At 39.3% G+C, this 12,854-nt stretch overlaps 1 pseudogene; it reads left to right on the top strand.

The window, feature by feature from the left end:
- Nucleotides 1–12,854, top strand: part of LOC149199339 (protein EDS1B-like) — a 58,154-nt pseudogene that overhangs the window by 1,277 nt on the left and 44,023 nt on the right.

Genomic DNA, 12,854 nt, shown 5'->3' with positions numbered 1-12,854 from the left:
GCGGCCTCTGGGTTCCACTTGCTCGTCCGGGCGCAGGAATTCTTGCTGCGCGTTAAGAACGACCTGCTTCCTGCTAAACCAGCGAATGCCCTCAGCTGGCAACCCTGATACCTGAACTATGTCATCCTCTGTCACTGAAATGCGAACCCCTCGGACCACTGAGAAATTGTCTTCAAGGTTTTGTGCAAACTCTAATACTTCTTCTGCGTTAAATTCTCCCAACCTTTCAAAATATGCTGTCCACCCCGCTTGTTGGAAGATCTGATACACTTCAGGGAACAACTGAAGAAGACTTATGGAGCCGGGCTCATTTCTAATGGCCGTCCCTCCCATGGCTGAAGCTTTGAGTTTTCCGCAGAGGCACAATACAGTATTCTCAGACCCTGATCGGACTAGTTGTTGCAACAAAGGCTGCGTAGTCTAAATGACGGCAAAAATGGATATGATAACCGGCGGCAGGTTGGTTCATGCGAAATAATTATTCCATTTTCGGAATTCCCCCCCCTACGTATGGTGTAATAATGATTGGACGTGGAAGGATATGCAATCATTATGAAATGAAATCCTCTCTTTTAATATGATTTAACCGAATTACATTAAAACCATATACCTTATACTTTACCTTTGATTAATAATTCGAAGTGTCGGTTGCAATAGCTTTAATGATCATAGAAGGGTCTGTGGATTGTTAGACGAAGGTGTAATTGAGTCTGGTATATGCCAAATATCGTGAAGAACCAGGAAGCTTTTATGAGAGCAAGGAGGGATACTGCTTTGATGATAACCAATTGCTGAGACTGTTGTTTAAGCAACTGAAGAATGAACGATACCTTGCTGAAACAGGTGTTTCAGCAATCGGGGGAAATCAATAATGCATTGCTGAAACAGGTGTTTCAGCAACGGAGGAAATCAATGATATGTTGCTGAGACAGGTGTTTCAGCAACGGAAAAAGCTGGTGTTACGTTGCTGAAACAGGTGTTTCAGCAACGGGAAAAATCAGAGAATTGGGATGACTGACTTAGGTCTGTGAATGGTAAGGGATTATTTCAGCAGTAAGGGGTGGGAAATACTGACTGAAGGAGGATATTTCAGGAATGGTGGGAGTGATAGAAATAATGTAAGTATGGGGGGATATAGCTTTTAGGAAAGGGGGTAAAATGATGGGAAGAAGCTTCTTGATTTAAAGCTTCAGATCTTCTCATGATGAATCTGTCCTCCTTATTGCTTTTCCAAAATCTGCAAAAATTCAATTGTAATATGCCAATCCTTGACAGGGATTATTAGTGCTAAATCTAATCTAATACTAAAAATACAGTGCAGAAAATTAAGTGCTGTGAGGAGCAGAAGACTCCCCTAGAAAAAGATAATGAATATCAGTCATGCAAGCAGTCTTGAAATCCTCTTTAGAAATAGGGCGCTCATATAAACGGAGCCTATGGCCATTGACTAGTAGAGGTGTTTTAGCAACATCAATTGTTACAAGTCTTACCGTTCCGTTTGGAAAGACATCATCTACTTCATATGGTCCAAGCCAACGTGTACGTAGCTTTCCCTGAAAATTTTCAAACCGAGAGTCATACAGCAAGGCCCAATTACCTTTTTGGAACTGCTTGTGTTTGATAATTTTGTCATGCCACTTCATCCTTTGTTGCTGAATCATGTTTGTTTGGTGAATGGCATCCAATCTCTTTTCATCCAACTCCAAAAGCTGCTGCAATCTAGCTGTCTGCACATCATTCAAATCAAGATTAACAACTAAGGCAGTCTTTAAAGTTTTAATTTCAAATTCCACAGGAAAAATAGCATTTTTACCATAAACCAATTCATAGGGAGAAAAACCTGTAGTGTTTCTCCAAGTAGTCCTGTAAGCCCATAATGCCTCAGGGAGCCTTTGGGACCAATCCTTTCGGTTGTCCTTCACTGTTTTAGTTAGAATGGCCTCTAAAACTTTGTTTGTGCTTTCCACCTGCCCATTGGCCTGGGGGTGGTATGGTGTAGTCATTCTATGTTGAATATGATATTTGTGAAGGGTAGATTTAAAACCATGAGAATTGAATGGAGGTCCTCCATCAGTAACTAGCTCTCTGGGAATTCCAAATCTAGTGAAAATGTCTTCAAACAAGAAGGCCAGAACAGCCTCTTCATTGGCTCTAATAAGTGCTTTGGCCTCCACCCACTTAGTCATATAGTCTGTACAGACTAATATATAGGTCCTTTGATTGGATGGAGGGTTAATGGGTCCTATGAAGTCCAAGGCCCATCTTTCAAATGGTTCAGAAACTACCTGGGGGTTTAATGGCATTTGGTCTCTATGATTGGGTTGACCCATTCTCTGGCAACTGTCACAAGCCCTTACATATTTCTTTGCATCCTTAAATAATGAGGGCCAATAGTAACCCATCCTCAGAATTTTATGCGCTGTTCTTTTATCAGCAAAATGGCCTCCACAAGGGCCATCATGACAAGCTTTCAATATGTCATACACTTCATCTTCTCTAATGCATCTTCGGATCTCCTGATCAAGCCCAGTATAGAAGAGACATCCGCTTATCCAACTGTACCTGGCACTTTGTTGAACAATTCTTCTCTTTTCTCTATATGACAGGTGTGCTGGTAGTTTTCCTGCAACCAAGTAATTAGCAATATCTGCATACCATGGAGAATGAGCAGAAACTGCAAACAAATATTCGTCAGGAAAACTATCATCTACTGGAATGTCATTGTCAGTTTTTAACCGTGAAAGAAAATCAGCCACCACATTTTCCTTACCAGGCCGATCTACAATTGTAATATCAAATTCCTGCAATAGTAATAGCCATCTGGTAACTCTAGCATTTGTGACAGATTTGTTCATTAAGTATTTAATAGCTGAATGATCCGTGTGCACAAAAGTAGGATAACCAGTAATATAGTGTCTGAATTTATTAATGGCATAGATTACTGCAAGGAACTCTTTCTCGGTAACTGTATAGTTAAGCTCAGCAGAGGTCATATTCTTACTGATAAAGTATATAGCATAAGGAAGATAATTTTCCTCTTGTCCCAAGACCGCTCCAATAGCAACATCTGAAGCATCAGAGGATATGTGAAATGGAAGATTCCAGTCAGGCCCCCTCAAAATAGGAGCAGTAGACAGCTGATGCTTCAGTTCTTCAAAAGCTTTTTGACAAGAATTAGTCCACTTGAATTCAGAATTTTTCATAAGCAATACAAACAATGGAGAAGCTATTTTAGAGAAATCTTTAATAAATCTCCTATAATAACCAGCATGTCCTAGAAAACTTCTCACATCAGTTTGAGTTTTAGGAACAGAAAGATTCTGAATGACTAATATTTTAGATGGATCCACCTGAATACCTAGAGCTGAAATAAAATGTCCAAGCACTATTCCCTCACTCATCATCATATGGCATTTTTCGGTACTTAAGGAGAGGTGAGCTTGTATACATCTTTCAAGTACTTTCTCAAGGTTTTGTAATGCCTCTTCGAAAGACACACCATAAGGGGTGAAATCATCCATAAATATTTCCATACAATCATTCAGCATATCAGAAAAAATTCCTATAACAGCTCTTTGAAAAGTTGCTGGTGCATTGCACAACCCAAATGGAAGAACTCTATAGGCGAAAGTTCCCCAGGGGCTGGTGAAAGTGGTCTTGTCTTGATCTTGGGGTGCAATTCTTATCTGATTATACCCACTGAATCCATCTAAAAAGGAAAAGAATTTCTTCCCTGCAAGACTGTCCAACACCTGATCAATGAAGGGTAAGGGAAAGTGATCTTTTTGAGTAGCCTTGTTTAAAGCTCTATAGTCGACACATACCCTCCATTTCCCGTTTTTCTTAGGAACAATTACTAATGGGGAAACCCATTCACTGTCAGATATGGGGTATATAAATCCTGCGTTAAGCAATTTTTGAAGTTCTTCTTTAATGTAAATTCTATGAGTACATAATTCAGAAGAAATACCTTTCATGTCCGTGTAATCCCAGGCGAATGCCTCCTTATATTCGTGTAATAACTTCATTAGTTGCTGTGTTTCAGCATCTGTTAGATCAGGATTTATGTTTAATGTCTTACCGGGTTCAATTTCAACTGCTATGCTCTTAGATGGGGTCGTGGTTAAAGTTTGAGATGAATCTTCAGGTTCAATCTTTTCTTGTACATCCGTTTCAAAAATTGCAGTTAATTGATTGTGTGTTTCAGCAATAACAGAAGAAGGTTCACAAATAAAATTATTGATTATCTCATCCTCTGTATTGTCTTTAAGAGTTAAAGCTTGTCCTATAGTTAGAATCGGCTGAACAGCATTATCATCATAATCCATCCATATAGAATCTTCATTATTAACTATTGGCGTAGCGTGAGGATAAAGAGTCAACTGTTTTGTTTCATAACCATTAGAAATCGTCATTGAACCAGATCTGCAACTAATAAATGCATCAGCTGTGGCCAGCCATGGCCTTCCTAGAATTAAGGGATGTCCCCCCAGCTTTGTTTTGGTCTGCAATACAACGAAATCAGTTGGATATTTCCAGGATTCAACTGAAATAAGCAGATCTTCAACAATTCCTTCTGGTTTAATTGTGGAACGGTCAACTAACTCTAAAATGGTGGGTGTATCTCTGATTGTGTTATTCAGCTGTAACAATTGTGAAGTTTCCAGAGTCATTATATTAATTGCTGCACCTAAGTCTACCAAAACTCGGGGAATCACTGCTTTACCAATCTGAACTGTAACAGTAGGATGGCCAGGATCACCATATTTTACAGGAGGGGCTTTTCCGGACATTAATGTAGACAAGTCTCCCATCACATGTACTGTAAGGGGATCCTTGGTTTTCCTACCAGGTTTCTTAACACAAATATCCCTTAATGTTTTGGCATAAATTGGTACATCTCTTAATGCTTGTAAAAGTGGAATTTTAATATACAAATTTTGCAATTCCCCCATAAAATTAAAAGCACGTGTTTCAGCTGTTTTGGTTAAAACCAAACGCTCGGGGAATGGCGGTTCTGTTAATTCAACGTTTTTGTTAGGAGGTGGTTGAGCTTCTTTTTGTTTTTTGGTTTCATTTTTATCTGAATCAGTTATGTCATCAATAATAGGCTCTACTATTCTTCCAGATCTCAAATGAGTATCATTACATTGCATAGACTGATTCTGAATATCAATGACTTGCACAGCCTTATTATTGGGGTTAGGATTTGGTTGTGCAGGTAGTTGGGGTCTCATTTAGTTGTTTGGTGGGGCATTTGATGGCAGAGAAAGTGATTGTTGGAATTGAGGCATTTGATTTGGGTATGGGAGTGATTGACTATTCCAACTTGGGTTCCAAGGATTGAAAGGAGGTGGTTGCTGTGGAGGCCAAGGAGTCCACATTGAAGGGTCAACAACGGGAGGGTTTTGCATTTGCATGGGTGGGAAATTCATTTGATTGAAAAGTGGATATTGCATTTGGTTGAAGGGGGGGTAGCTTGTTTGGCCAAAAGCAGAATAATTGTTCCAACGATTAAATGGCATACCAGAGTTCGTACCTTGCCCTTTAGGTTGCCATTGTCTTCTTTGAGTTAGCAGGTAGACTGCTTCAGCTTCTTCCTCCGTTGGCTGCAACGCTGCTTTTACTCCTGGTAGAGATGGATACTGTTCTGTCTCATGATCTTTCTCACAAAGGGTGCAAACTGGTACTTTATCTCTTGGACACTCCCTTAGTGGATGTTTGTCTCTACATTTCGGGCAATAGACAGCCAGAGTTGCTTCTGCTTCAGCCTGCTTCTTCTTAACCTGCAAAGTGTCAATCTGCGAAGCAAAGGAACTTAGCATTTCAGTTTTAAATTCTTCAAGTAAATTACCTATTTCTGCTCTTGTCGCTCCTCCATTGGCTGATTTATGCACCCTTGAATAGGTGGAATCTCTTATTCTGTTTCTTGCAGCTCCCCTAGAGCACCTTTTAGCAAGTTCACAAATCTCATCATATGATTCTTTAGATATATCTCCCTTAGCAAGCATATTTAACATATTTAAGCAATCATCCCTTAAACCTCTAAGTAATATTGTTTTACGAATTTCCTTACTTATATCCGGATGATCAGATCTCTGTGTGTTGTACTGCAATCTTTCTATGTAGTCCTCCAGACTCTCATCCAATTTTTGTGCCATATTGAATAGTTCATCCTTCTTCTCTCTCGTCCGACAGTAGTCTTGATATTTAAGCAGAAATCTTTGTTTCATCTGTTCCCACGTTGTGATTACCTGACTTCCAAGGCTCATGAACCATCTTAGGGCATTCCCTTTTAAGGTGGCTGGAAACAGTTTCAACTTTTGAGCATTAGTAACATAATCATAACTTCTGCATAAAATATCAAATTCAAAAAGAAATTCGTCAGGATCCTCAGTGGATAAACCGTGAAAGTTAGGTAGAGCAGACAATGGGATATTTTTCATTGTTCCTGCGGGGAGATCACTGATGGGAAATCCCAAGGTAGAGAGGGAATTTTCATCCTTTCTTTCCTCTTCAGGACCTGCATGTCCTCCTCCGAAGAGGAATGCATCATTGTTATCTTCCATCGTTGGCCCTCCTACTGCACTTTCTCGATCGTCAGAATTCTCTATTGGTTCTTCAATGTTTTCTACCGGTCGTCCAACGCTTTCTACTATTTCCTCAATGTGTTCCACTGATCTGCTAATACTTTCCTCTGACTCTTCAGCACTGACTGCTGGTTCTTCTGTATTTTCAGGACCCACAACTTCCTCTGTTCTGTAATCTGACTGAGGGGAACGCTGAAATTTTGATTTCCGAGAACTTAACCTTTGTGATGATTCAGCCTTTGATACAATCTCGTCAATAAACGTTTTTCGTCCTCCCCAGCCTTTGCCACCTGCGCAGTTATTTTTCTTCTGGTTTCCTCGTCCTCTCATGCAATCTGCACATTAAAAGAAAACAAATGAATGCTTGTTGAAATCTATAATTACCTTCCCCGGCAACGGCGCCAAAATGTTGGTCGCTCTAATTGTTTTCACAATTCGAGCTCCACATAAATTGTCAACCCGAGAAGGTCTTTTTATTCCAAAGGTAATAGCGCACTGGATATGCTCAATTTCAAAAGCAGCTCGATGTCGTAGTAAAAGAAAGACACACATTCATCAATCTATCAATTTACAGTCTACTTAATTAACGCCGAAGTCAATTAAATTATAGCAGAAACGATTTCTCTGTTACAACAAAGGAAAATAAATCTATAAGGGAAGAAATCATTCAACCATAGCAGGAACAGGACCCTATTCCTTGGTGGGAACTTCAGCACCTGCTGCCTGGCACTAATCACACTGTAAAAGAAGTAGCCTCAAGAGGTCAAGACCCTATTCCCAGGAACAGGAACCTTCAGCACTTGTCCTCTTGTTTCTAATCACACTGCAGGTAAAAGAAAGCAATCAATGGGAGCAAGACCCTATCCCTTCGTGCAGGGATCTTCAGCACATGCTCTCATCATCCACTCGTGCATTCAATACATGTAGCGCTAAGAAACAGAGTATCGCAAACCATGTAACTAGTGTTTCAGCAACAGAATTAAAGAAAATACAAATACATAAAGAAATAAACAACTACAGAAACAAAAGGGGTGGATCTTGTGAGGAAGGCGGGCCCTTTCCTTCTCACAAGATTCCCCAGGAGAAAGAATTAAACTGGAACGCTCAAAACAAGTCTTTATTCATCTGTCAAGAAACTGATACATTACAAAAAGGAGACTAGCTCCTGTCTCACACAATGCTGTTCTATGAATTACAGTTCGATCCCCTCTAATGATGATGTCTCCTCTTTTTAAAGAGGAGACATCATTTACAATTTACACAAGAGCGAATATCTCGATTCTGTTCAAAACAAGACTATTCTGTTCTTTCTTAAAAAGAGATACTGTTACAACCGAGACAACAGAAGTGCTATCTTCAAGGTAATCCAGGTAACCGTATCTTCGGGCTGCTGCTATTATCCACAAAAAGTTCTTCCAGAATCGCAAATTACGCATAACGGGATTTGCGTGCTTGACGGCTGTTTCAGCAACTGAGTTAGCTGTTTCAGCATCGGGACCAGCTGTTTCAGCAACGGGACCAGCTGTTTCAGCAACGGAGTCGGCTGTTTCAGCAACGAAGTCAGCTGTTTCAGCAACGGCCGCTCGTTCCCAACAAGGCATATAACTTATCTGCGATCTTTGACTTGTGTTAGCAACAATGCACTTCAATAATTGATAAAATATAAGAGTATTATGGAATTAAATGTAAGACAGATTAACCATATAATAAAGAAGAGGTTTCTATATACCTTGGGATAAAGTGAATGAAAAAGACATTGAGGTTCATGGTTTTAAGAGTAAAGTGATGTCAAAATATATGGCAAAAATGGTACATAGTGGAGTCCTAACACAGTGATACCTCTGTCTCCATATATTAGAATCAATTTTTTTTAGGAGTAAAATTTTGCAACAAAAGTATTTTTTTCCCACAGTACATAGATTTTACAATGCATTCAATCGTATCTATTGTGGGAGTAGTTCTCACTGGCAAGGAGAACTATCCTAAGTGGCCCTGGAAGATAAAACACACCCTCATTTTCAGTGAGTTGTGGAAAGGAGTGTGTGTTGGAGATGGAGACAAAGAGCTAGAATAGCCTACCTCAGATAAGGAGTTCGCCATTTGGGAAAATAAGAACAACAAAGCCTATGCATTAATTGCAGCATCTGTAAGTGAAGAGGTGGGTCGACATATTTCACCATTTTCAAATTCTTTCAAAACCTTACAAAAGCTGAAAGAACTCTATGACTCACACTCTACACTTGAAGTTGTTCAACTCACTATTAAACTCTTCACTCTTGAATTACAAAATAATAATCATCTTGCTCTTGCATCCGAAGTAAAATCTATAATGCATGATATCAAAGCCACTAAGGTTGAATTGGATATTCCTCTTATCACTTTTCTCAAGGCACTTTATCCTACTTACTCCAATTATCTTGAGTTATTGCAAGAAAATGGAAATCTCAAAGATATTACCTTTGACTCTCTTGTGAAAAAATTTACTGAAAGAGAGAAAGCTTTTGGAAAGAAGACAACCCCTAAATCTTCTAAAGAGGTTGTGTGCCTTGCTCATAAAGAAAAGAATCTTGCCCAAGATTCTTCCAAAAGAAGAGGTGGTCGAAGAGGAAGAGGAAGATATTTCAGAGGTAGAGGGGCAGACACTGTCAAGGAGAAAATTCAGATTTGCATTGCATACGCTGCAAAAGAAATGGATCACATGATGCGTCCACATGCAAGTTACCTTGGTACAAAATTGAGTAGCAAATAAACCAACCCAAAGGTAAAACTAATGACACAGACAAAGGTAAAGCACCTAAATCCACTCATTATGTTGTGGCACAATGTAATATTGGAGTAAATGAAGACTTATTTAATGCTTCACTTGCTTCTTGGAAAAATGATTGGTTGCTTGATTCAGGAGCAACTTGCCACATGACTCATAGAAAAGATTTTTTTGAAGAATTTACTGACAATGTTGATGGAGCAGTATAATTTGCAGACCAATCAAAACTCAAGCCATCAGGGCTTGGCACAATCAGGCTTAAATTGCCTAGTCTTCCGGACTTTCTTCTACATCATGTTCTATATCTCCCACAGTTGAAGAGAAACTTGCTATCTTTGGTCCACATCCACTAGCAAGGTCACTCTATTCATATGTTTGATGGCAAGCTTGAGGTGAGAAAAGCATCTGACCACTCACTTGTCATGAGGGGTATGGAAGAAGAAAGGCTTCTCAAGCTGCAGGGAACCTCTACTCGTGCACAACATTTCTCATACAATTCTCATTATGAAGAAGGTACACTTCCATCAAGTTTATTATAGCATGCTAGATTTGGACATTTGAACTATGATAGCCTCCACTTGTTGAATAAAAATGGTGTTACTAGTTTGCTTACAATTCCTAAGAAACTTAAGCAATGTGATGCTTGCATTCTAGGAAAGCATAGCAAACAGTGTTTTCATGATTCACATTCAAGAGCACCTAGAAAACTTGAACTCATTCATTCAGATTTATGTGGTCCAATGCATGTTCCTTCTGCAAATGGAAATAAATATATCATGAAATTTATTGATGACTACACCAGAATGTGTTGGGTTTATTTATTGAAGAACAAATCTGATGCTTTTCAAACATTCAAGAACTTTCATACATGGATTGAAAATGATGCACAGTCTCATATTGGCTCTATTCGCACTGACAAGGAACAATGAAAGCTACGTTGCATCCATAAAGAAGGAATTGAAGAAAGGTTTTGAAATGACTGATTTGGGCTATGTTCATTACTATCTTGGTATTAAAGTAACTCAACATCGGAAGTCCATATTCCTTTCTCAAAAGAAGTACATCGGAGATCTGTTGAACAGGTTTGGCATGACAGAATGCAATCCTCTTACTACTCCAATGGAACAAAACTTAAAGCTCACATCCATTGAAGGAAAAGAATTTGAGGATGCAACAAAGTATAGACAGCTTATAGGAAGTCTCAACTACCTAACTACTACCAGGCCAGACATTTCATTTGCTATTGGAATCCTCTCCAGGTTTATGAAAAAGCCTTATGAGGGACATTGGTCTGCCGCAAAAAGAGTTCTAAGGTACTTGAAGGGAACTCAAGATTTTGGAATCAAGTATACACAGGTGGGCAACTTCAGCTTGATTGGATACTCTGATTCAGACTTCGATGGAGACAAATAAACTGGGGTATCTACTTCAGGTTATGCTATGAGTCTTGGATCATGAACTGTCTCCTGGAGATCATGTAAACAATCAGTTCCAGCAGATTCCGCAATAGAGGCAGAATATGTGGCAGCAGCTGAGGCAACAAAAGAAATTGTGTGGCTCAGGAAAATTCTTGAAGATTTGTTGGTAAAACAAGTACAATCGACTCCACTCATGATTGACAATACCTCGGCAATAAAGTTGGCCAAGAACCCAAAGTTCCATGATCGAACGGAGTACATCAATACTAGATATCATTTGGTTCGACATCATGTTGAGGCCAAAACAATCCATCTCCACCATTGTTCCACTAATGAGCAAATTGCAGACATCTTCACCAAAGCGCTTGGAAGAGAAAATCTTGAAAGATTCAGAATGATGCTTGGACTCACCAACATCCCTTCAGATTAAGGGGGGGATGTTGACACCTAGTCATCAAGATTGGGTGAACAACTGTAATTGATGTAAATAAATAATAGAAAAGATGAAGAGCCATCGGGAGATGAGATGAATAGTCTCTCCCTCATGTATATAATAAAGACCAACCTGAATGAATATCATGAATTGTTTTGAGGAGTTACCTCCTGTTCTGAGACATAGTTTACTATATTGGCAGTTTTTCAGGTCCTAAACTTCCGGAGCCAATTTGAGGCCCTAAACGATGTTTTTTTGGCAAAATTCCTCAATGATTACATGGTTAATCACACCAGCAATTGTAGTCCTCAGAGAGATCTTTCCAACAAGGTATCATACGCATCAAACAAAGATAATATGACCAAGTTACAACCCCAGGATGTTGGTTGCCCAACTTACCCCAACAGGGCCCATAAACTCTTAGTGTTACATCTCCTCGGGTTATGGTTTTGGTTGTTTAGGGTTTTCTCTTATTGTTCAATAATATAAAATTAGGGTTCTTGTTTATTTACATCCAAGTCGCAATACTCTTCTCTCTCAATAATCTCTCATTCTTATTCTATTCTATCTGATTTGTCCTAATGATGGACCCCCTTTGGGGTTCGAAACGTTGGCAGAATGAACTAAAAACTGTGGATAATCCAGATCATGAATCAAAAAACTTCCACAGAAGCCTAAAATCTAAAATAGAAAGGCCCTTGAACCTCATTGTAACATAGTTCAGAGGCATGTAGCTGCCACATCTCTTCTCAGAGATAAGCTACCATCGCCCGAGCTATCTTATTTCCATTCTTTTTGTAAGCATAGTTCAATATTTTTCTATTAATGAGATGAAGTGTTTTTCTACTGCATCTCTATGTTGATGAGTATATCTGTAAGTTGTTGCATTCTTATTTAAGTTTGGATCAGTGGTAACAGAGAAGTCTACTCTTTCTCTGTTTTTCTTTGGATGTCCCCAACGAGATCAGGGTATAAGGATTTAGGGCTCGATAAGGGTATAAGGATTTAGGATCAGCCTTGCAAAACCCAACAACCTCCCATGGTGGAAGAAAAGAAAGATAAGGGGGTAGTATATCCTTTAAAAATGTTGCTCGAAGAATCCCTCGAGTGATAGAGGGATGCGATGATGGATAAATTTGCCAAGATCCTTCAACTGCTACCCACAGGTGATATATCTTCATCCAACAACCACTATGGAGGTGCCACTCCTTTTAAGGTACAATATAACTTCGATATTCCCATATTTGAAGGCCTCATAGAGGAAGACGCTGTAGATAAATGGTTAAATCTATTGGAAGGATATTTTTCAGTTCATGACTTTTCCAAACGGGAAAATATTACGTTTACACTTCTCAAAGCTGCCCCACACATCAAGGCCTAGTGGAAAACCTATTATGAACAAAAGGACGAGAGTGAACCCTCGCTATTTTCAGCTACACCCACTTGGAATTATTTCTGAGATGCCATCAAGGAACAATATTACCTTGTCAGGAGCTAAGAAGATAAATACATAAAATGGACCACACTATGGTAGGGAAGGGACCAAGATGTGTCTGAGTTCACAAATATTTTCCATACTCTTTTCACGAAGCGGGTATCAAGGATACTGAGCGGCATTTGGTGCTCAAGTACCATGACTGTCTACACAT

The sequence above is a fragment of the Pinus tabuliformis genome, chromosome 2_1, assembly GCF_031772625.1.
Source record: "Pinus tabuliformis cultivar Carrire ecotype Pingquan chromosome 2_1, CPIR1, whole genome shotgun sequence".
In the NCBI taxonomy this organism is placed as follows: domain Eukaryota; kingdom Viridiplantae; phylum Streptophyta; class Pinopsida; order Pinales; family Pinaceae; genus Pinus; species Pinus tabuliformis.
Note: the sequence above shows the minus strand (reverse complement) of the source record. Positions and strands in the feature narration are given on the sequence as shown.